Source organism: Coturnix japonica, chromosome 7 (assembly GCF_054131305.1).
Source record: "Coturnix japonica strain WE chromosome 7, WE-NBRP24, whole genome shotgun sequence".
In the NCBI taxonomy this organism is placed as follows: Eukaryota; Metazoa; Chordata; class Aves; order Galliformes; family Phasianidae; genus Coturnix; species Coturnix japonica.
Genome location: NC_140669.1, coordinates 20,864,552 through 20,889,532, shown reverse-complemented (window position 1 = coordinate 20,889,532; position 24,981 = coordinate 20,864,552). Strand labels below are relative to the sequence as shown.

Here is a 24,981-nt window from a genome sequence, read left to right as displayed (position 1 = left end):
CAATATCTATTTCCATCTTCAGAAAGTCTTGACTTAAAAAAAAAACAAAAAAAAACCAACACAACAAAACACATAATTTTCCAGTTTAATTAATGTTTTCAAAAGTAAAGGAGGGTAAGAGATGGTATGTCCTTTTTCATAATAATTTTGCCAGTGCTTCTTTTTTCTTATCACTTGCTTTCTTTTTTCCTTTTTTTTTTTTTCCCTACTGGCTTCCATAAGCTGTGATCCAAGATAACTTAAACTGTGCTGCCTCATAGTGTGCACAGCTGATTTTTTTTCTTGGAAAATACCCTGGGAAAAAATGTCATTTTAGTCTTCCATGCAGCCTGGAAGATTTGGAGTATTTAGTAGCATTCTCATTCTGGTACGCCCTAGGAATGGGGTATAATTTCCTGAAGGAACCTGGGTGTAAGTGAGAACTCTAGAGACTTTAGTTGTACAAAGCTGCAATAGTTCTGGACAGTTTGTTGAGAAATAAATAGTTGCATATGATTTTAATTTTACTTTGATGTTCTCTGGAACATCATAAACTCCAAATAGGGCTAAGAGCTGCAACAAGTTGAAAAGCTAGTTGCACATCTAATTATAAGTAATTCTTCCACTGAATATGCAGATGTATTTTCACTTACAGTTCATGTAAGTAGATAAGTTTGATATTTACTTCTTTGTCCTTTGTTTCCCTTTGTACTTGGTATCCATGTAAGGCAGTTGCAGTTTTCTTTCACAACACAACAGCAGTGCTTTGTGTAGGATCTTTTTGTGGAGCTTCTGGTAACCAGAAGCCTGATGTAAACTAAGCCCAAATGGGGAAGAAGAACTCTGTGAGGGATTCCATTCAGAGGCATGGCTGGGCTGAGAGACAGAGGCTTATGGGAAAGGTTAGAATATTTCAGGAAAATGAAGTTTGTTACTTATTTTTCATGTTTTAGAACATGAAGGGTTCTGCTATCTTGTATCGTATTCCAACTTGAAAAAATGATTACTTTCTTACTTCATACTTTGGTAATATTTTGTCACTTGTTTTAGATCACACCTTTAGCTTCTGTGAGCTTTTAAGTGATGCAACCTAGTATCTCTTTCTATGTAGTTAGTTAATATATTCTTTGTTGTAAGTCTAGTGTGATTTGTGTACTAGCTAAATGTTGGTAAAACTTTTAAAGAATGAAAACAACATGTCTGTGTGCAAGTGTGTGTATAATACATGTGTATCCAAAGTCTTTTGTTCTCTTATCACACAGAAGAAAAAACAACCAATACTCTGTCTATCTTGGGTAGAAACGTAAAAATAGAGTGTAATCAGTACCAAATTTATTTTTGGCTGACTGTGGGGAGATGAAGGCTTACATTGCTTTAGCTATTATTAAAAAGGAAGAGTATTTATAAATAGAAGTTATGTCTGAAATCATATATGTGAAGAACAAAGAAATTACTGTATGTATATGTTAATGTGGGCTGGTTTCTGAAGGTTGGAGTACATTATATGTAAGAAAATGAGACAGAGGAAGATATTCAGGATCTTTGGTGTACAACTTTTTTCTGGTGTTTTCAAAGATTGTGTCAGAGTTAACTTTAGGTATGACCGTGGATGCTGTCAAACAGACATTTTAGTTTGGACAACAATATAGCAAATTGCATGGCTTGAAAAAGCAGGAGTGCTTATCTAACCTGAAGGTCTGGACTTGTTACCAAACCCTCGTGTTAGAAATGGAACAAGTTAAAAGTCTGACATAAAATTTTCGGTACTTGCAGCCCTCCAAAATACATAAAGCTATCAGCATGTATATTCAAGAAATCCAACGCTGTCCAGGTCATTTCAGTTTTGAACTTAAATGCAGCTTATTTATCCAAGATACATTCCCTGTTACCTACAGTAATCCAATTTCTCTCTGAAGTTGAATCATTATGTAAGCAATAATGCGGGATACGTGCATTATTACAGATAGTTTGGCTTATCTATGTGATAACATTCTACCTTATGTGAAAAATGTGCAGATGACATCTGCTGTATGTATGATTCTAGTACTGGGCTGGACTATGATAAAGAAACATGTCAGTGAATGTTGAGGCTGATCTAGTGTCTCCTCAATTATTTGTTACAGTTTTTTTCATCCTGTAATTACTGCACAGTAGCATTTGATGGCAAGAGAAATAGAAAAGATACAGGAAGGTATTTCATCTTCAAATAAATGATTAGCTAGGAGGTAATATCTTATTTAATTTCATTAATTACCTGTAATAAAATGTCTAATTTCTTGCTTGCTATAGCAATTGTTTTATATGTTAATTAAGTTATATAACAACAAAACATAAGAACATACAGCATAAACAATTTTGTGAAGTTACTTCGTTAAATATAAAAACATACAGCCTGGACAGCTACTGTATTAAATTACCACTGTTTGTGCTGAATAAACAAATATTATGTAGTAATATGATTTCAAATTATTTAAGCAATCCAGAAAAATATTAAAGACCAGACCCTGGAACTAGAGAAGTTCAGGTCTATGGAGAAGATTGAGCTGGAGTTGGGGGTGCCACGTCTAGGTGGACTTGCTATTTTGTGAGGCAAGCACTGTGTTGATTTTCAAGTCGTGGAGCAGGGACTTGAATGTTGCAAGTGTGTATGCATCATGAAATAGAAGTCTTACAATAGGAATAGATATCTAATAACCAAGCATGTTCTGCTTAGTAGTTAAATTAGAGATTTTGTGTTACTGAGTAACCAAGCTGATGCTGCTCCACTAACTTTCCAGTGACTGACTGGAAATAAATAAGCTGATACTCCTAAACATAGCAGCATGATCCTTCAAATATCTTAGTTACTTGTTCACAGTTTCAAACAGTTCCACTCCAGAGTGTATTATTCAGTACTAATAAGAATATCTGTTGCTGCTCAATAGAAGAGAATTAAATAGCAGATTAGCATTAAAATATTAGAAACGTAAAGTGGAGAAAGCTCAGGAAAAGGATGTCCCGTGACAGTGTGGTTGCTTAAGTTCTGAGCCAAGGTTTTGCAACTCTACTACTAGTTTCTGATCTTTGTTGTGTTTTGTTTTTGTTTTTTTCATTTTTCCTTCTTTTCCTCTTATTACATATGAGGAGAAGCAGATGTTTTCCACAGCCAACATTAGACCTGTGCATGAGGAATTAAGGGCATTACGTACTGTCAAAGCACTGAGTGATATTTAACTATGCAGACCCTTTTGAACCCCATACAGAACTGTAGGGGTAAGCCTCTGCAGATTGTCTTCAAACTTTAGAGTAACCTAGTATGACAGTTAAGTCTCTACAGACAATCTATGTGTATTTAAAGAAACAACTTGGTTAATTTGTAATTCCAAACAAGGTGTAGTTTCCAACAGTGTTAGCTGAGCTATGGAAAAGTTTTTATTTGCATAATTCAAAACACTTTCTGATATCAAACACATTTTGAACAGATAAGTTTGATGCCTTCACTTAACTACTACAGCGTATTCTACTTCTCTTGGTACTGCAGGCCAACACCAGAGTGGGCTCAAATGGCCTTTTCTATCTAAGAAGGTCATTACCTGATGAAACAATCAAAATTTTACAACTTAGTTCCCTACTTGAGCTGGACTGAAGTGCTGTTAGGAAGTTAAGAAGTCAGCATTTCAGTTTAAATTTCCCTAACCGCCCAGGTTTGGGTGCCTGAGGAAAGAATTTAGCAATAAAAGCTATGTTATTACTGCCACAGTACTGATGTTCTTAGTTGTCAAGTTAGATGAAATTGTTGAATGGGCAGAGACTGAATAAATCAACCTTGAAGTCATGAAGGAGCAGAGCCATCCTATCCATCCACATGGATGTTTTAGGTGAAGCTTCCCTGGTGCCGCTACTTACAATTGTAAAATATCAGTAGCTAGTTTTATGTGGCCTTTATGAAAGCTTGCTTTTGCACATCCAACAATTCGCTTTAAGTTCCTTGCAGTTCATGCAGTTGAGATGGCTGCTCTTGGGAATTCCCTTGTCAGTGGCAAAGTAGCCTGCATGACAATGCTGGAAATGGCTTTTCTAGATCAACATTTTCTAACGGCATCATCATAAGTCTGCCAAATATGTTCCAGACTGGTATTTTATGATGGAGCATTCCCCATGTTACACTCAATGGGGAAGACTGTAATCCATGCTTTCCTTGCATTAACGAGAGAGCTGTACGGAAGTATGTTAATTTAGAAAAGATGAACATGATATAACATTCCATGGTAATTTGCAGCTTGAATGGTGCTTGTGTAACAAAGCAATAAGGGGCCAGATAAATCAGTGAGACCACTTATGTTAGCAGATGAAAGACTGTAAATAAGTATTTTCTTATCTAAAAGTGCAAGCCAATCAGTGGACTATGTTAATTCACTCTGTCTGTTAACTAAAAGTTGTTCTAACACAAATGCTGTAGCATGCTTTTTTTTTAGGAAAAATTTATCTATTAAATTTTACAGATCTCATAAAACCTGAGATCTCTGTATTTTTCAGGAAAAATGTATAGCCAGGTAGGATTTTGTGAAAGATTCTCCAAAGATGCCTGGATTGTGCTCCCAGGTGACCCCTGCGCAGTTACCTCAGGGGCCCAAATAGTGCCCTGCTAGTTCCAGCTGCGGAAGTCTGGGACATACATAAGCCATAAGTGCTAGAGCCATACTTGCAAGGTTGGACAGGCTTTGCTAATATCTAGATTAATTTTGTGATCTGTTGAAGCTCTATTAACTTAAAAAACAAACAAAACAAAAACAACAAAAAAACCCCACCACACCAAACAGGCTACATTCTGTTGCTTGGAATATTAAGAGGGAGCAGAGTAGAGGAAATATGAATCTCCATGAACAATAATTTGGGAATACATTATTTTGTCCTTTGCTGTCCCAAGGTGAAATTAAATAATCCAGACATCCTGAAAGTTGAGGTAGGACTCTATGTGCCCTCATGAAGTTTAGAGGCACTGATATCTTGAGAACATGATGCTCTTGTGTCTAAGAGTGATCAGGGACTCTGTCCCTACCTCCCAACACATGAGATCTGGGCAAGGTGTATCATCTGTGTAAAAGGAGGAGAGGAATTATGAACCAGGCAGTGTATTTATTTGATCCTTGGCTTGCTATAGAGAAAACGTGACTTCTTGCTTCTTCAGAGCTTGTGGCACTGCTACTAACTCGAAATTGATCTGCAATGATAATTAGACAAATTCCCGTGACTGGAATATATTATTTAAAAAAAATAAATGTTCAGCAATATAGAGAACAGAGTGTGAGGTGGTATTGTTATATTAACCTCCTATCTACTATCTGTTACTGGATTATGTTACCGATGACAAAGGGCAGATTTAAAGACTGTAGTCGATCCACAGGGATGGTGGCTGCCTCCTCTTGTCTCACTGGTGCTGGAACACTGGGGATAGTGCCCCGCTTTTTCAATATGCCACAGGAGGAACATCAGGCTAATGGCTTTCATTGTTTTTCCTGGAAGAGAAACAAGTATAGTGTTGAGGGTAAGCTTTCCTTCATCGAGGGACAATGGTGTGAAATCTCCTTCAGGGCAGAGCGTTCATCATTGTTCTTCCACTTTTGGAGTTGTGATACTTTTGCAGTGGCAGATGACAGCTAGGTTCTAACAGTCAGTCAGTTATAAATTCCTTAGCTTTGAGTAAATGTACTTTTTTTCCTATATGCTAAAAAAAATTTAATGACATCACCTCTTAATCACAGTTAATCTTTCATCCCATTATAATTCAGCTGTTCCTGGACATTAGAGAAAAATCTGTCAGACATGTTTCACCACTTTTTTTTTTTTTTTGCTGCCAAAATTCTTGTCTACAGTTAATTTCCCTATGAAGTTAACTTCAGTCATTTTGAATTAATTTGGAAAGGATGGCTTCTCTCAGCCTTCTATGTACCACAGATAAATTAAAAAAAAAAAAAAAAAAAAGAGAGAGAAGCTTAGTATATGTTGTACTATGATACTGGTATCATCAGGCCACATTCCTTCTTGTGATGCAAGAGAACAATAGCTGGGGGTCTGTTGTAAACTGGATGTTAATGAGCATCTATCCAAGATCTCAGTTTGTATGTGTGAATTTGGTTTACAAACTAACTTCATTCTTCTTCACTCTTTCCCTAGTTATCTTTAGTGATAACCTGATCGTGATTATTGCTTTTCTCAGACACCAAACTTACGTTTGGTACAGTTGACTCAGTTTCCATGAGATAGTTCCAAATATACACAAATGTGATGGCACTGAGTGTTGCTATGCCATCTCTGTTTCCAGTTCCACAGTCGTTTAAACATGTTGTATCAACCAGCTCTGCAACACTTCACTTGTGCTGTAATGCTAGTATGGGTTCTTAAATTTACTGTTAGGATTAAACTCAGGAGGAATCAAGCCTGAACACATACCACAAATCCCTAAGCAGTGTGTAAATTAGAGATCTCTTTTATTTTTGTATTTCAGGTCTTACTGTTTAGTACTCTAATTATTTTTTTCTCTGTATTAATCTGCTTGTCTTTTGGGATTTTTTTGGATTTATCCTTTCTTGAATGATTTTTGTTTTTAACCTCTGAAGGACAGAATTCTCTTTAGTTCCACAAAGTTGTTACTGTTGTAATTTCATCTGCATGAAGCCAGGGGAAAACAGATTTTCACCACTGAATACTTGAAGTGCTGAATGCATTATTTTTCTACCACATATTTCCCTATTTGCTTTATGGGGAACTGGATATACATAAAAAATCAGCTTGTATTAGAATTTGCTGAACACCTTTAGCAATGCACGGAACACACTGACTAGATAGCATGTTTTGCACTATAATCTTTCCTTTTGTGCTCTCACCATGGCAAAAGAACTACATCCTGTTCAAACTTATTTTGTAAAAGTTGGAGAGTGTTAAATTTGCAATGGCTTCTTTCTTTCTAGATCAGGACTGAACACTGGTGTCCTGTGTATAAGACGGTATTTAGCTTACCCAGTGGCTTCTTAATCTATGATCTGTTTAAATCAAATTGATACTTCATAAAAATAGTGTGCTGTTCTTGTTATTTTTTTATTCAAACTGAAGGATGCAAAGAAACTATTATAAGGAGTGAGTTGATCAAATTCACAGGCCAAAATGACACTAAAGTAAGTAGAAAATATTAGTAGATCTGTACTTTTCAGTTGATTTTAAGGGAAAAAATAAAGTCCTTTTAATTTTCCTTTTTGTCTAAGAATAAGATGGAAAATTATTGTTACAAATCTGCATTCAGCAACCAGATCTGTCACAGACTTTCATGATAAAAATGAAAGACAAAAAAATCAAGTGGCATGAACTTATATAGACTATATTTAATGAAGCAAGGTTTTGAGAATAAAAGGTAGAGGTTATATCCTTGCTGATAATATGAGGCCTTTCCATATTACTCTAGTGTGTAATAAATGCTGCACGTTGGACAAAACAAAGGTGGGCAGAAGGAAAATGTGTCCTAGGAGATAGAGTGAGCCCTGACCCAGAGGCTATTCTGGATCTGTTAGTAGAACTGCCTTCAGACCTTGCTGTGTAGCCAGATGTTGCTACTAGAGCCTTCCCATACTTTGCATCTGGGTGCTGGCATGCCTGGGGAATGGCCTGGGGTGCTATCCCCCACATCAGGGTAGGTGAAGGAAAGGGTGAATTGCTTCTTGTCTCAGCTGAAAGAGCTGATTTCCTTCAGACTGCAGGTCACAAATGTGAAATGCTTGAATGAAAGGGCTACTGTGCAAATGTCTCAAAATATAAATGTATCTATATGTTTAAAATATAACTTATTTTTTATTCATAGAAATTCTTCCAGGATTCCAGTTTCTGTTTATTAGAATGTTTTCTCAATTTCTAGTAATTGGTAATGGTACCTAGAAGGTATAAAAATGGTGTGAGTTTTCAGACTATATCATAAGTGGTGTAGATAGCCTTTATGCTTGATGTATCCATCACTGGTTGCCATATTCTCTCCTAGACAAATATGATTTCACCCACACAATAGAGATACTGAGGAGTAGCTGTAAGCCAGATCTTCAGCTGGCATAAACTGCACTATGATTAATCAGCCTCAGTGTGAAGCTATGCCAGTTCATACCAGCTGAGCATCTAGCCTTTTGTTTAAAAAAAAAACAAAACAAAAAAAACACATGAAAACTTTATCTGCTTCTAGTGAAGCTTTATGTTTTCCATGTGAGCATAAATAACATTTTCAGTGTAGAGCCCAAACTGACTTTTTACTTCATTTCCCCTTTCTGCTCCATTTCCATCTATCTTGAGAATAAACGTACACAAGGGAGGGCAAATAAACTGTTTAGGAACATCTGGGATGCACAGTCTCTGTTTCAGTCTCCAGGGAGAGCAATTCATTTGCATGGTACCTTTGATGAACATGTAGCCATTACTGGAAGCAGTGCCTACTTTACCAGCTTAGTGAGATGTCTGAGTCTTACTGTGCTCCCTTCCCTTTAACTTCAGTATCTACTATCTGAGCCAAAATAGGTTCAGTAAAGGTCAGATGCTATACAAGAGACAAAGGACTTGATCTCAGTTGTAATAACTGGAACTGGCTATGTCTGCAAGATTCTGTGTCTCCCTGCTTCAGTCTAGAAGAGACTGCCACAAATTCAAGTCAGTTTGAGCAAGCCTGAACACATGAGCAATCATGTGTCCACCAGTCCTATTGATTTCAACTTCAGTGTTTAAGTGCTCACCCCATGAGTAAGGCTTGAACATAATAGCCTTCTGATAGCATTCCAAGTTTGGGGGGGGATATATGAAGGTTAATTGAAGCTATGGACTTGGCAACTTGCCTTAAATGGCTGCGTGCCATGATGTTTAGGGATTTTAGCTGTTATGTGCATAAGTAATTGCTCTTTACCAAATGCTTTAGGGAGAAAAAAGAAATCACCAAATCTATCAACTTAACATATAAAATCCTCTATACAAAAAGTTTAGCAAACACAAATGTTCAAAACATGGAAGATGTACCTCCACTCTGGTGCAGGAATCTAACATCAAAACCACACGTTCCTGCTTCTGAATGCATTTGTCAGCAATTTGTCTATTTAGCAGATTTAATCTTGCCATATAGTGGTCGTATTTCTGAGCAGGGGCAAGTCTATTTTGCACACCTGGACATTGAGTATGGAAAAAGGCAGTAGGCAGGCTGGACCTTTGTAGGATAGCACTTTTCCAACCATGTGTCTTTCCCTGGTGCTGGTGGTGAACAGCCCCAGACACCACAAGCAAAAAAAATGTGTTCATGTGCCAGCTTCTCTAGAAGTGGGTTTGGTATTCTAAGGCTCAGTAGGTCAGATGCACTGAGTTAAGTATTAGCAATTCAAACTAGCACTGTGAATTGTGAACTGAAGGAGCTGGGAAACATTCACTTCTGCCACTGCTGTGCAGGTTGTACCCTCTAGAAAAGGGGTGGACAGACGGAGCAATAATGTGTAAGTGGATAATACTAAATCCAACTGTGTACATCTGTCAGAATCCCTAGTGACTGCTACTGAAAAAGATAACTTAGTGTTTGTATGACAGATTATGCTATAGTAACTAAGGCAGTAGTTCTTCCCTACTGTCTGGCTCCAGTTGATGTATTGGAGCAAAGGGGAAGATTTCTTTTCTAGGTTATTTCTCACATTTTAACAGCTGAAAAACCATCAGTCAAAACCTGATCATCTGATAATATATAACAAAAATGAGTGGAACTGAGATAGTGGGGGAATTCCTTGAGTTTAAACTTCAGAGTAGGTGATAATTCAATATATTCCTGGCATCTAGAAATGTCCTTTGATCTCTGGCATCAGGAGAATGCTATAAAATCGACTTCTGTCTCTTTCTGAGGATGGCAGCATTAGCTCAGCTGTGCCAGTCTGACTGCAGCAGTCAGCAGAAGCTGTGTATGCAGCCATATAACTACAACAGAGCCTGATCATCATCCTGATGAAATTACACTGATCTAATTTGCACGCTGTGAAGACATTTGGCACTGGCTGGATCTGAGCCGTGACATCTTCATTGGAACTAAAAGTACACTAAGAAGTGACATTACATTTTATACTCTTTTGTGCCAGACTGTGGCATTTCTTCCTCTTTAAAGGCATTATTTCAAGAACATTTAATTTGGCTTTGATATGTCTGCCATTTTGCTATTCAGGAATGTAGTGAGCCAGAAAAGCTCAGCTGTAATAAAGTTTGGCACCATCAGCCCACCATATACCTGCACCATCCTGTGCAATTTAATTGGCATTCAGTGGGTTGATAAATGGATTGGCTTAATGAGACAATATACTTGACATATGCAAGACTCTCCTGAGGAATAAGATTCATTTTTGCACTTCACACATCAACATGCTACAGATACCAACACAGTCACCTCCAGCAGCTGTGCTATAACCAATGACATGCCTTCCACTGTGTTGACCAATAATGCTGCTATCTCTCAAGCTAGTCTCAAATCATTTTCCATACGAGCATTTTTCCTTCTTCATTTATTTCATTATATTTCTGATTTTAAAAATAAAGCAAGGTACTGTAACAGCCTTTGAAAGCTTTTGTAAGTTATAATGACAGTGTTTTGCTACTAGAAATCAGAAGCTTATCTTGATTGAATCCTGTAAATTTGCTTCTATGTTCAGAAGAAAAGCTCTAATTATAGTTTGAATATTATATAAATGACAGTATTTATTAAAACACAAATATAAGCAAAGTTCTACATAATATATTTTAAGTGAATATTAGTAAGTAGAAGAGAGTCATGACCTGTTCTCTTCAAAGGCTAACTTGCATGGATGAATTAATTTTATGCTAGAGTCTTCTCTCTGGATCAAGTGCAAGGATGAGGATCTCTAGGAAGTAGTGCAGTAGCTGGCATAGGAGAGTGTTTCAGTGCTATGACAATACAAAAGTTGCTACAGTAAACACAGACTTGTTTAAAAAAAGCTGATTTTAAGTTAGTTAGGACTGAGCAAGAGAGAATCAGCAACATTGTGAATCTGCTTCAGTGGCTGAAAAGTAGTTTAATGGCATGTCTTTGAATTTTGCTTCTTGATTGTTATTGTGAATGTAATCTGCACCCTGTAACGGTACTCAGAGGCCTCCTTGTTTGGGTTATATGTCATTTAAGAGTTGTGATTTGATAGCAATCCAGAGTGCCAATCTATCATGTGTAGATGAGAAATATGCATCCAACTTTCTGGTATATTACGCAGGCTTGGAAAACATTTTAGAGAAATAACATCAACCCTCTTGCATAATGCATGCTGCCTTAGTTTCTTAGCTGATGTTAAAAGGGTACATCAATAGCCCTCTAATTTATTTATTTTTATTTTTTTAAAGTCTGTTGTTATCAAGTCCTTGGTCATGGTTACCATCAGAATAATGAATACAAAAGCCAAATAGTTTTATTGGTCATTCTGTTCTGCTATGGTTTTGCAGTCTGGATTTAGAGCCAGTTCTTTGTCAAGGTATAGATTGAAATAATTATGAGGGAGATGCAGAAATGTGTCAAATTCATGTGGGCCATTTTTTGCATCCATGAGAAAAGCCGATGAATAAACTAAGAACCAGAGCACTGTTTGCCTGTCTTGCCCCTGAAAAACTGCAAGAATTTTCAAATGAACCTGAAGGAATGATGAGCCAAACTCCAGCTGGGTATACATGTGGGCTAATGTTTCTAAATCCTTCTATCTGTTGGGAATGAAAGATAGACTGCATACCCAAGTTTGTACAGATTCACACCACAGGCTGAGAGGAAAGCAAGGCTGCAGATAGCTACCGCTGAGCTGTGCTCTGGGCCATCACAATACCTGCCTCTGGCTCCTTGTCCATGAGGTGGAAGAAGCCCACGTGTCACTGCCTCAAATTTCAACTGGGTGCCAGTTTGATGCTTACAATTCTGCTCTAAGGAAAACCTCATACATGCAAATAAGCCCAAGGAAACTAAAAAATGAAACGGTGTGTGACAGTTTCTAATTACTGCGTAAAAACAACATATGGAAACTTCATTGTCCATTTCATCCCTCAACATGTACTATCAAGTTAGATTTCTTTTGCTCAATCATTCTCTCTAGAGCATTTGGAGCTGTTTCACTTGTATTATGTGAAGAAAAATGGCACTTGAAATGGAGCAGTGTGATGCTTTTACTTTCTCTGTCCAAGCTCATTAATGTCATGGAGGGTTTGAAAAAACCCTACTAGTTTGGCACAAATTTCACTTTCCCAAAAAAGGAATCGGTTCAAAGTCCTTTCTCAGAAATATTCCATCCATTGTCATAAATCATGGTTTAAGGACTGTAAATGTTGAGAAATGGGAAAATAACAATATTTAAATGTAACTGTGGTGAATGTTAGCAAGTAGGGAATATTACTTACTGATGATGTGTGTTGATGCAGGGAATTATTATAAAGGGCAGATGAAGGAATCTTAAACATTACTTCTTGCAATGTACACTTAAACAGGAGGATGTGATCTTCTAGGCTTTTGAGCATTTCCAGTGAGATTTCAAGTTTAAATATTTATAATGGAGGCATAAAAGGAAATGTAAAGGATATGGTTGGGTCAAAGAAACGGAGCATACATCATAGTCCCATTTTCTAGGAGCAAAATTCTTGCAGCCTTCCCTATCGCGCCCTGTGGCCATAGAAGCAGTCAGTTAATGAATCAGAAAAAAGCTGGTTACCAGATGTCCTTACTTATTAACACTCACATTGCATTCTGTAATGGCATTCACTAAACAATCTGTGTCGAGCAGACTCTTCTCTGTTTATGGTACCTCTTTCTCTCAAAAAAAGACTTCTAACATTACTTTTGCTGTGATTGATTTCAGGATAGCCACTCTTGAAGGTGCTGTCAGGCATTTTGTCTAATTGAAATTTCTGAAGATTCCCCAGCAAAACAAAACTTTAGAGGGTTTATTCTTTTATGTCTCCTTCTAAAATGGCAATGAAATAAAATAAATAAAAATTATTAACTTAAAAGCAAAGCAGGAGAGAAACCAATTCTCTTTGATTGGTTTCCACTGCTGCTAATTTTAATGCCACCCATTGTTCAGCTCTGCAGTCTAATTTTATGTTAATATCCTGAAAGTTGTCAAATCTTGGCAAAACCTATGCATAAATTACACAGAAAGTAGCTCACAGGAGGGGGAAAGTAATGACTGTCATGGTTAGCCAAACCCATTAATAGTCTGACAAGCAATAACCCAAGAGCTCTGGTCAACTGCTGCAGACATCTGTGAAACTTTTGCAATTAAATTTTTTTTTTTTTTTTTTTTTTTGGAGGTATCAGCTGTGAAATAGCACATAAGTGACTGATTATTATCAGCTCTGCTAGTAAGCTCCAAGTGTTCATCCTTCTTCTAAAGCCTGATTATTTTACGAATATGAAAGTTTTATTTTCCTTTATTTCTAAGTCTGCATCTTTGAAAAGGGAAAAAGGAGAGTTAGTTGTACATGAGTAGTGGTTTACTTACACGTATTCTTTCACATCAGTAGATTCCAAAGAACTTTAGAGAGGTTGTTAGCTTTGTCTCTGTCTACAAAGTGCAGAAACTGAGGCAGAGACTACATGTCTCTGTGTGTATTTGGGCATGACTGAACGTGAGAGAGACTAAGAAATGGAAATAGAGGTTTCCTTGAAGCCATATATCAGCCAGAGATATCCCTGTTAGTCCAGGCACTGATCTATCACACTTCACAGCCACTGTTAAAGGCTGGAGGGATTCCTTTGTGCTGAGAACAATGTTGCTATTTGATATACTTCATTGTTTCTCTGAAATTCTCCTTTAGACTCTGAGGGAACAACTGAGATCTGATTCCTGCTTGGCAACCCTGCCTACAACAGAGGTTTGCAATGTGATGATCTTTAAGGTCCCTTCCAGTCTATGCTATTCTGTGATTCTTCACTAATCCAAAATTCTCAGTAGCACTAGCTCCTTGGGGAAAAATTCATTACAGTTGGGTTGACCTGGTAGAGGTCAGTTACACTGAAGTGGTCTCCTGTTAAAATAAAAGATGCGTATGTTTTAGTTGGTGAATTAGTACCTAAAATGACTGACATGCTCCTGAGTAGCCTCTTGTATATGATCTAAAATCCTGGTAAGCATTTGTTACTGATATGCTGTATTTTACCAGGGAATCTCTAGCAGGATACTTTACTAGAAACTTTGATTGAATGGAATACTATAGTTACAATGTTATTTCTTAAAAGCTTTTTCTCATGCAAGAAAATACCATGTTTCCCTATAAGTAGATGGTCTGAGACACTGTCTCTGAATTTCTTAGTGTTGCTACAGTGTGAAATAATCCAGTAGATTACCAAACCAGAAACAATCCTCTAAAAATCCTGGCATTGTGATTTATAAGGAATACTGGACCCCTAAAAAAAATAATTGCTCTCACCAGTATTATCAAACAGATAATTAACATGATAAAATGCATGAGGCTTATAAAAGTGCAGCAGTATCTTATTTTTGACTACTACATAGACCTTATGTTCCACTATAACAAAACCATTACATTCCGGATCATTCATTTTCATATTTTATGTTTTATTATTAGTTGTGGACAGCACTAATGCTTGGTACCTTTCAGGACAAGATGGAACAAGCAGGCATTTTAGGTGTGTTGTATAAAAAGAAATTTTACTCTAGGCGTATTATTTTCAAAACCAAACTTATCTTGGAAAGCACAAGAAAAAGGGACATACTAAATACAGCACATTAGCTGATGCCCGCAGTCTGGAAAACAAGTTTGCTACTGCCTTGGGACACATAATTTTTAGAAATAATGGAGCATTTGGCAGTTCTGCACATGTTACCAAGCATGCTTGGAAACACCAAGGGCTTTGCTTTATTAATATACATGGTTTGAAATAAATTCCCTCTGAAATGTTAGAAGAATTCTCAAATCAACTAATTCATGTGACCTTTCCTTATTTAAGACAGAGTGTATATGTCTACATAGCACTCTCAAAACAGATAGATATGACTGTCTTCTTTTTTTCATCTTCAAACTATATCAGAAATTGTTCTGTGGGGTGGCTTGTAGTGAATAGATAGAAAACTAGAAATGGATTTTTACTTGGGATGCTGCCTTACTTCAATTAGAAGAAAAACAAATGCAAAATAGGCCCTTTATCTTGATTCTGTGAACCATGTCAAACTGAACTTAGCAGAGATTCCCACCAGAATAAACCTGCTTCTAATGTACAGCACATGCTGTCTTTTCCTGAAGGGTTCTAGAAAAAAATCTGGACCATAACAGCTGTAGCAGAGAGTTCAGAGAAACCTTCTGTAATGCCTTGGTTAATTTCATCCTTGGAGTCTTCAAGGCGAATGTCACCAGTACAGGCAAAATTAATATCTGGGAGCTAGAAAACTCTACTCTCCAATTTAAGCCATATTAATGGCACAGTAAAGGGGGTGAGAGGACATATCCCTTCTCACACATGATTTTTAGGATCTTTATCCCCACAATATCCTGTTATTCCTTGACTACAATCACTGCCATTGTGCTAGACCCTGAGTAGAGACCAAATGCCTGAAGAAGATGCCCTTCTGCCCTTATCTCTCTCTGCAAAGACACAAGCACAATTTAGCTTTTAATCTCCCATGTGAGCTGATCTTTGTTATTCAAAACCATAGTTTCTTCTTGCTTTGGGAGGTTTTGTATAGACCCTCTTTTCACCCTTTGTCGTAAAAGGTTTAGTAAAGTCTTTGGGTTGGACAAAGGCCTATTCAGAATTAATGTAGCTACATGTTTTAGTTGTGAAATTTACTAATAAGTTAAAACCATGCCTTTTTTCTTTGTCATTTTTCTTGTGTACTGCTACAAAGCAACTGAAAGGAGAAGTGAGATAAAAATAAACCAGTGTGAATGAAATCAACAGGAACATTAGGTTTTTCTGTCATTGAGCAAATCAGTTATTCCATTTAGAAACACCTGGTTGTGAAAACTACATAATCATCATATTGGCCCTCTCCCCTTCCCACCCTACTTCACTGCCCTGAAGAGAAAGTAAGAATTCTGATTTTCTCTCGTTCCCTGCAGATTATTTCTGTACCAGTAAATTAAACCTACTCATGACTGTTCACTGGCATGTGGTACGGGCTGGCCCACATCCATGCTATAAAACTATCTATCCAAAGGGTGTCTGTGTTCATACTACCCATAGGGAAAGGTCTGCATGAGTTGTTTGGAACTGCTTGAGCTGGGAAAAGCCAGGAGTGTGCCAGGGACTTTTTGAACAATTTAACAGTGTAGAAAATAAAATCAAAAGCATGGAAGTGCTTCCCTGGCACTCTTAAATCTGCTAGTCTAGACACAGCTACTGTGGTCAGAATCTGCTTCCCTTATTTGCACGAATAGCTCCAGTGAATTCATCTGTGAGATTGGCTATAAAACAAGAATTCTGTTTTGCAAATGATTTCAAGCTTTTGGCATTTATTTTACATCAGGGAAAAAGAAAACAGCCCACAACCTTGAGCTTTCAAATTTTAAAAATTAAACAATATGAGAACTCTCCAAATAGCCGTGTGGCCAATATGTTCATTTAGGCTGTTGGAGTTTCATGTTGAAATCTCCATCCTCCCTAAGCAACAAAGGCTTGTCATACTCCAGCAGTGTGCCCAGGTGTCCAAGAAGGACAGAGGAATCCTGGTTTGCATCAAAAACAGTGTGGCCAGCAGGACTAGAGTAGTGATTGAGCCCATTCTTGTGGTACTGGTAGGACTGCATTTTGCCTATTGTGTTCCACTTTGGGCCTCTCACTTCCAAGAAGGATTCTGAGTTACTTGAGTATGTGCAGAGAGGAGCAATAGCCTGTGAAAGGATGGATGCATAAGAGTTATGAGGAACAGCCGAGTGTGCTGGGTTGTATAGTCTGGGGAAGAGGTGGCTGAGGAGAGGCCTCATCATTTTCTGTAGATGTCTAAAAGAGGGTGTTGCCTCCTTTCTCAGATGACAGTTGTTGGTGTGATAGGAGACAGTCTTCAGTTGCGCCAGGAGAAGATTAGACAGGAAATTAGAATCTGTTCTTAGTTAGGTTGGTCAAGCACTGGAATAGGCTGCCCAGGGGAGTGGTGAAGTCCCCATCCCAACAAGTACAAATTCTGCAGGTACTTGTTGGGAGGCTGTGCTGTGATGCGTCACTTTGCTTAGGGACAGAAAACTTCCACTCCAGGATAACTGTGGGTCTTTTAAACTAGTTAATTAGTCAAGGAACTTCCAGTATTAGATGGAGGAAAAATAGGATGAATCAGGTGAACAGAGAGAAGAAGTTGCGTTTCAAAAAATTCTCCTAACTATTATAAAAAGAAAGGGAAAGGAAATCTTGACTGTTAACAGGGTGTTGTGATATTCCATCCCTTGGTCAGAGCACCCTGAAATCTCCCTTTAATATACAAGTCAACTGATGATCTGCAGCCTTCCCAGGATGTGGAGACTTACTGACACTAGTCTCTGAGGTGATAGGATGATGGCTGTGTGTGAAAGACAGAAAGCACAGTTTGAGCAGAGCCTTCCCACAGTAAATACAAGGTGTATTGTGATGCTAACCTGGACATGCAGAGGGGAACATCGTTTCTGGTTACAGATGCAGGGCCCCAAGTCTAAAATAAGAATCAAAGGCAGTTTCTGCTTTTCTTATTTTTAATGGATCTTTACACCCTCATTTTATGAAGAGATCTTCATGTTCTTCTCTGTATTTCACATCAGCTTAGATAAAGCTATGACCACTTCAGAGAAAAATACCTACTGAGACCTAAGGTGATTGTCACTGGCAGGAGAGTAGTCTAAGAGTTCTGAATTTTTGTAATTCTAGTCATCGCAGTCAATAAAATACAGTGAGAAAACTGGTAACCTATTTGTATTCCAGTACAGGACTTTCAGAATAAAAGTTCAGGTTGGATTTGGAAAAAAAAAAAAAAAAAGCAAAAAAAAAAAAAAAAAAAAAGCATAAATCGTATTTGGAGAAGGCTTAAAGGCTTATGTTTTCTTAACTGTTTTATATGAAAATACTTAGAAATCCAAATACTACTCTGAAATGAAAATGCTTTGGAAAGAAGTATCCATCACAAAACATAGAATAGAAACGCTGAAATATTAAGATTACATTGTAATCTTAATCATTGTACAAACCAGTTACAAAGTATGCTCAGTGTCCTAGAGTTACAGCATCCTAACCTCTTGGTTTTCTTATTTTACAAATGAAGATGTATTATAACATCTGGAACTGGTATATTGATTGATTCGTAGTCACCATCTGTATGCATGATACTATAAATTTGGAAGAAGTACTGAAAATCTTTTAGTTTTTCAAAATGCGTCTCTTTAACTTCTATTTTCAGATATATTTTAATACTTAAAATATATAAGATGAGGTGATCTCAAGTGCCAGATTCAGCCTACTGCAATTCAGTAATGTTTGAGTTTACATTACGATAACTGCAAACAGAATTACAGTCTTGCGACATATTTATATACTTTATTCCCCAGAATTATGACTGCTAAGCAGTAAAATCTCTTTTAGGCTTTATTACTAAACAGTTGCTCTCGTTTGCCATTCATCCTTCATTCTAATATTGATTTATTATGTATCTTTTAAAATTCTTGTTTATTTCTTTAGATCTGATTGAGTAATTTTTACAATCAGTGTCGCTGAAGTTATTTTTACATTTGGTTTTTGCTTTTGGCTCAACAAGACATTTTGGAGTGTCTGAGGAGTACATTGTCCCTGCTAACTTGTTGATCAGTCATTTTCACACCAGTATATTTTTAATTAGTAAAATTGAAAATGGCCATTATTTGAGGAATGTTTTGTGATGTATGTGTTTCTCAGTCAAATATTCTTATTTGAGGCTGTGGATCTTAAGAACTTCAATCTAAGTTAATCTTTATAAATCAGGCTAGAGTGGATTAAAAAGAAAGAAAGGAAAACCTTACTACAGGTTAATGAAATGGACTGGATCTAATCCAAAAGGAACTAAGTGATTATAAATTGAAGATTACTACAGAGTAAGTCCTCTGTAATCCCTCTCCAGTTGACGTTGGATGTGTGACTTTCTAAGGGCAGGTCTATTAGAATTTAATTCATTCAGTGGTTTGTTTTTTTTTTTAAATTTTATTTTCTAGAGCACTGGACTGTCTTACGTAACTAGTTCACTGCAATTGTTATAGGATTTAAAAAATCCTTTTTCAGTCTGAGCATAACTCATGGAGAAATCTGTAACTTGATTATTTTTAACGAGAGGGTTGAGGTTTTTCATACTTATTCTTACCCACAAAGAAGTTTCTTCACTAGTATTCCTCCCTGCTTTTCTTTTCCTAAGCAAGTTGAAGGAATCTGTTATTAAAACAACCTTTTGAACATTTATCTTTACTTTTCAGTAACCATTCCATAACATGAGCCACTGGAGCTACAATTTGACGTGATTATCTAGGAGACTTTAGAATGATACAGTTTTCTTTGTCTGTCTTTGTTGTATTTTTAGTTGGTTTGCCACATTTCCTGTGTACTTAATCCAAATTTAAACTGCAGCTGAATATTTCATAACTTATAGAAACCTGATTGTGGCTTCTGGCATCTTGAGCTCAGCAGTCTGCTACAGTGTACTTCTGGTGAAGTGTACAGTTTGGCTTACAGACCTACTCAGAGGATTTCAACAACATAATTATTTAACAAATCAGGGATAAAATTAATTGGTTCTCTACATTCAGTTGGATGCGCAAAATATGATAGAAGAAGTTTAGGACTTCTAAGAAACAAGATAGAAAATAACTTAAAAAGAAACAAACAAACACTATCTGATTTCCTCTGTTAAAATACTAAAATATTTGAGATACATGTCTTGAATTATACAGAAAGATGTGTGACAGTCTTTCATTGCAGGAATTTAGCAAGTCAGGGTTCTTGATCTGTAATTCTACAAATGGAAAGATAAAGCAAATAATACCATCTATTAGCGGTATTCTCACTGAATTTTACTGGATGATGAAAAACTTGTAATAATGCAAGAAAAATGACTATTCACGGAGGAGGAAGATAAGATAGGAGTGTTTGTAAAACATGAGTATAGCAGGGCTAATCTGCCTTAATAGATTAATACGATTCCACTGATTGTTTTGGAGCTAAAGACAGAGTGATTAACAGCCAAAACTCTCTTAACTTGCATAAAGTGGTAAATTTACAGGGAAGAAATTTTTATGTTAGAATTTTTCACACTGTATTTAAGATATAAAAACAAAACAATGCACACGAAATTCAGATCAAGATCTCAATTCTACTCTTAGTTCTTAAAAATTTTGTAAAATTCTAGGTAACTTCCTTATCTATTTTGTTCTGTAGCTTCTGCAAGTAATAAGTAAGATTTCAGTGCTTGATTATTTTTGCAAGCTGCTTTGTGGTTACTCACTATATATGTGAAAATATTAGGTGCATCTTTCATCTCTGTTACTTTTCATTTCTGTTGCAAAGTATGGTGCATTTGCAAAAATAAATGGTTTTCTTTTGAAACTTACACAAGTATAATTTTAAAAACAGTTTTAATTGGAGGGACATTCCCTGTGATCTAAACACCACATTGTTGGCAGCATGTATTAGTGACAGTACAACTTAATATCTACCAGTTACATCTTATTTTTACATAAATCTTGAATTTCTTCTATCTAAGCACAGAGTTTATAAACAAGGACCTGTTAGAGCATGTTGAGAAAGTGGGCCAGAAAAATGATCCAAGGGGTGGAACACTTTCTGTATGAGGACAGGCTGAGAGAGCTAGGGTTGTGCAGCCTGGGGAAGAGAAGGCTGTGAGGTGACCTGAAAGCAGCCTTTCAGTATCCGGAGGGTGGCTCTAAGAAGCATGGGGACAGACTCCACTGGTGTGTCTTTTATGTTTAGACAAGGGGAAATGCTTTCAAACTAAAAGAGGGTTGGATTTAGCCTGGTTATAAGGAAGAAATGTTTTTATAATGGAGGTGTGGCACAGGTACAGGTTACGCAGAGAGGTGGTGGATGCCCCATCCCTGGAGACAATCAAGGTCAGGTTGGATGGAGCTCTGAGCACCTGATCTAGTGTAGATGTTCCTGTTTATTGCAGGGACATTTATTGATAATCCAACTATGAAGAACCAGGGGCAATGTCAAAGTGATCAACAGAGTTTTTCTTTCTCAGGATGCTTAGAAAAAGCCATTGGTCTTATTAGTTGTTTGGGATGAATCATAACATAACTCAGAGGGATATGAAGTAATTGGAATCTCTGTGTACCCATCAAGGCTCATTATGAAAGAACTGATGAAGTACCACCATAGCCTTTTTTTTTAGCTGCATCTTGTGCTTTTCCTCTCAAGGTTTAGTCTGACAGAGGGTGGCTCAATCCAGACTCAAATGAAAATTTTCTGAAATCAGTGAAAGATATTGATTTCAATCAGTGAGAGTAAGGCTCTTGCTATTGAACAAGAACACAAGCTCTGTTGCCAGTTACAGTAATTTCTGCCTGTTTGTGGGAGGCAGAATTGCAGGCAGTCCACAGGCAGTGATTCCACCCAAGCATCAGACGCACTCGAGAAGTAGAGATCTACACAGAAAAGGAGTAAAAATCCCCAAACACATAAGTTTTAGCTCAAGAGAAGCTACATTCTTTGATAAAATTAAATGAATATCAGTGATGTCTTGATGGTACTCTAATGGAGTACCCAAATTCTCTATTAACTCTGTCATTTTCAGAGATGATTGTATATTCAGAGCATAAAGGGTTTTTCTTCCACCTGTCAGTGAATGCTAATTTTCAAAAAGCAGAGAATCCTCATGACGTTTTGTATCTCAAATATAATCCATAATCTGGGGTTTAAAACAGCAAAAAGTTAATAAAGCTCAGGCTGTACTGTTGAATTCATCAGTTCAATCTGACTTAGGAATTGTAGTTATATGTGTAAAAACACTTTGACTTTCCTGAACTTCTAGGTTATTTTTCTCTACAAAAAAATGGAAATAGAATCTCTGACAATAACTTGCATTGATTCAAGATACTTTTTTAAAATGAATCCAGAAATTCAAGGATTTTTAAAGATAAATAATCCTTCATAAAAGCAAGCATGAATTCACAACCATCAGAAGTCTGGGCTTTCTTGTTACTAATATATCTTGACCTTGCCCACACAACTTTTTTACATGCACTATCATTAATCATTATTGCTATTAGGGATCCAGTATAATATAATTAAATTAATCTCAATTTACTAAAACATTAACATGCAGACTGCTACCAAGTTTGTTATATAATAATGCCATGGCAACATGACTAAAATACTGGATCAATATAACAAGCCATGTGTCTGAAGTTTAAGCATGTCTTTCTGTGTTGTTTTTTTTTTTTTGTTGTTGTTGTTTTTTTTAATTTACTTTAGTATTGTGACATTTTATTTAGTGATTAATTTTAAAATAACACTGTAAAAACTATAAACTCATTTTAATTTGACAAGCATTTGGTAATTAATTTTCAAACAATGCAGTGGGAATCTTAGAAGCACTCTTCATTTGACATGTATTTTATAATTTATTTTAAAACAATGCTGCACAAATCTGCAAAGGCATTATTCATTTGAGAGTTCATTAATTATGCAAATGAGTTGCAATTAACAAATCTGTTCTGAGGATGGCATTTGCATAATAATGAACTTCATGTTTGTGACATTATTTAATAAGATACCTTTGTGCATTTTTAAACAAAACACTCTTGTGAATACTTTGGTTAAAAATGGACAAGCAGTCAGCAACGTTTATTAAAAAAGCACTGCCAGAGCAATGTCACCACAATAAATTGATTGCCCAAGATTTACGTAACAAACACGGATATACAAGTGTTTTCTTTCGTTAACCTCTGCCTTCTGAAACGCATACTTCAATTTGCATTTGGGGTGTTTTCTAAACGGTGCTTAAGGACTGCCACTGGAAAAGAACTGCCGTTTATCACGACAGCTGGAAATAAACAAATGAATGCAAACACCTCTTTAGCATTGCTGCTGTGTGGCATAGATTGAGTCCGTGACTCTTAGATGATGGATCTTATTACAATCTTATTATGCAGCATGTGAGCCAAGAGTCTAGTGATGATCTTTTGCTGGTCATACACTCAGTGAGCGGCAGCAGCACCATAGCTACACTCTGGATTTGACAACCTTGGTAAAGGAAAGCAGCTGAGTAAAGTCTTGTTATTCGTAACACTGCAGCACACATCCCCTTGTGGGTTCGGGAATGGCAGAGTTTTTGGAGTGACTGTGACCTGCCTTGTAACTGGAGGAAAGAAAGTGTGAAGGAAAATCAGAGCCAGTCCTGAAGCTTCTGTGGCTCCCATCTTAGCGCTCAGCCCAAGGCAGGTTGCTTGGCAACGTGCTGGCAGAGCCCTGGTCTTCTCATGGAAGATATGAGGCAACGAGTCGGTGATGCGACTGATAAATTCACAGTGGCACCTTGTAGGTGCACTGCCTGCAAGCTCAGAGGGCTGGCCTGCTGGAAACCCTTAGACAGAGCTTAGGTCCTTCCCTAGTGCCAGTGACTCTCCTCTGGCATCTCTTCCATTTGTTCTTCTGCCATCTGTCACTTGTGATGAGGTATCGAGTGTCATAGCTGTATATGAATTCTCTGGGACTCAGCCAAGTACTTTGAATGAACAAGATTGCAACTTCCACCTGAGGAAGTAAGTTACATAAGGGTAAAAAGCATTCAAAAACATAGGATACACAATATACAGAAAAAGGCAAAAGAGGGTCCTGTAGAAAGTCACACCACCAAATTCTTCAATAAATAATTAATTGGCTATTCCTGGTAGTATGTTTTTAAGTAGTGAAGAGCAGGAGAGGAAAAAGGACACTAGCAGTTTCAGCAGTTGTAGTGGGTATGGGGAAAGCTCAGTTGCTGAATTTGTCATTGCCACAAATATCTTCAATACAATGCAAATGAATTCTCTTTTAAGATGTAATGAAAACCAGATGTGAACAGAAGAAAATAGCCTTTAAGATTGATGTGTGTAATATATTTAACATTTAAACAGCATTAATCAATTTTCCAGGATCTTATATAAAATAATAATTAAAAAAAAACCAAACAGTTTAATGAAGACATCTTTGATATGCTATTAAAAAATATAGGTGCATCCTTAAATAATACTCAGTTACAGATGTGCAATGCATTTACAGTGCTCCCTTAATGCTAGTCAGTGAGACTACTGAGAACTGTGTTAGCACTGAATACTGAGATAATGAATTAGTACAGATGGGCATAGTCTACACTATAAAGAAATTGCCCCACTTCTGTAGATTATGTAATGTTGTTATTAGTAGTTATATCCTATCAACTGTGATAGGGTCATAGAGGATAGAGTGAGAACACTGAGATTTCCAAGCGGCTGTTACAGAAACGAAGCTGTGTTTTCTTTGAGCTGCAGGGAAGAGAAACAGAAAGGTTACTAGAGCAGAGGCTAAATAGTGGTTGACCACTTGCCCATAGCCCCTGGCATATTTCTTCTACATTTCACTCCCAGCTGTTGATGTTTATGCCATTAGGCTGTGGGATTTCCTAGTCTTCCTATTTCCTACAGCACTGCAAAAATTGGTCAGGAGTTTGGTATTGGTATCAGGAAGTACTGCAAACTGGTTTTGTAAATAGCTGCTTGTCAGCTGGCAGTGCCCTAAATTTGAGGAAGTGACACATATGAAGGATGAGATAGAAACAACATGTTTTATAACCTTCTGTAAAGAGGCTTTTTTCACTGAGTTGTACTCATCTTCCACTTGTATCAAGAGGAGGACAAATTCCCCTAATCCATTTCTTCTTCATATATCTTTCCCTTACATATTGGTAATGTAAATGAAACTTGCATAGTTTTAAGAGCAAGAGAACAATTTAAATGATTGGGAAAGCTTTCGTATTACTATTTTCTGTTGTGCATTCCTGAGCTTTTAAATATTTCAGATGC

General features: G+C 36.9%; 2 long non-coding RNA genes across 3 annotated transcripts in view; one reads left to right on the top strand and one right to left on the bottom strand.

The window, feature by feature from the left end:
* LOC107316611 (uncharacterized) overlaps nucleotides 1-24,981 on the top strand; it is a 155,178-nt gene that overhangs the window by 4,638 nt on the left and 125,559 nt on the right. The window lies entirely within an intron of this gene.
* The window catches only part of LOC146760109 (uncharacterized), a 38,345-nt gene continuing 18,438 nt past the window's right edge, over nucleotides 5,075-24,981 (bottom strand). Inside the window, exon 3 of the long non-coding RNA XR_014948334.1 lies at nucleotides 5,075-5,474. This is a non-coding gene — a long non-coding RNA (uncharacterized LOC146760109). The remainder of the gene's footprint in view (nucleotides 5,475-24,981) is intronic.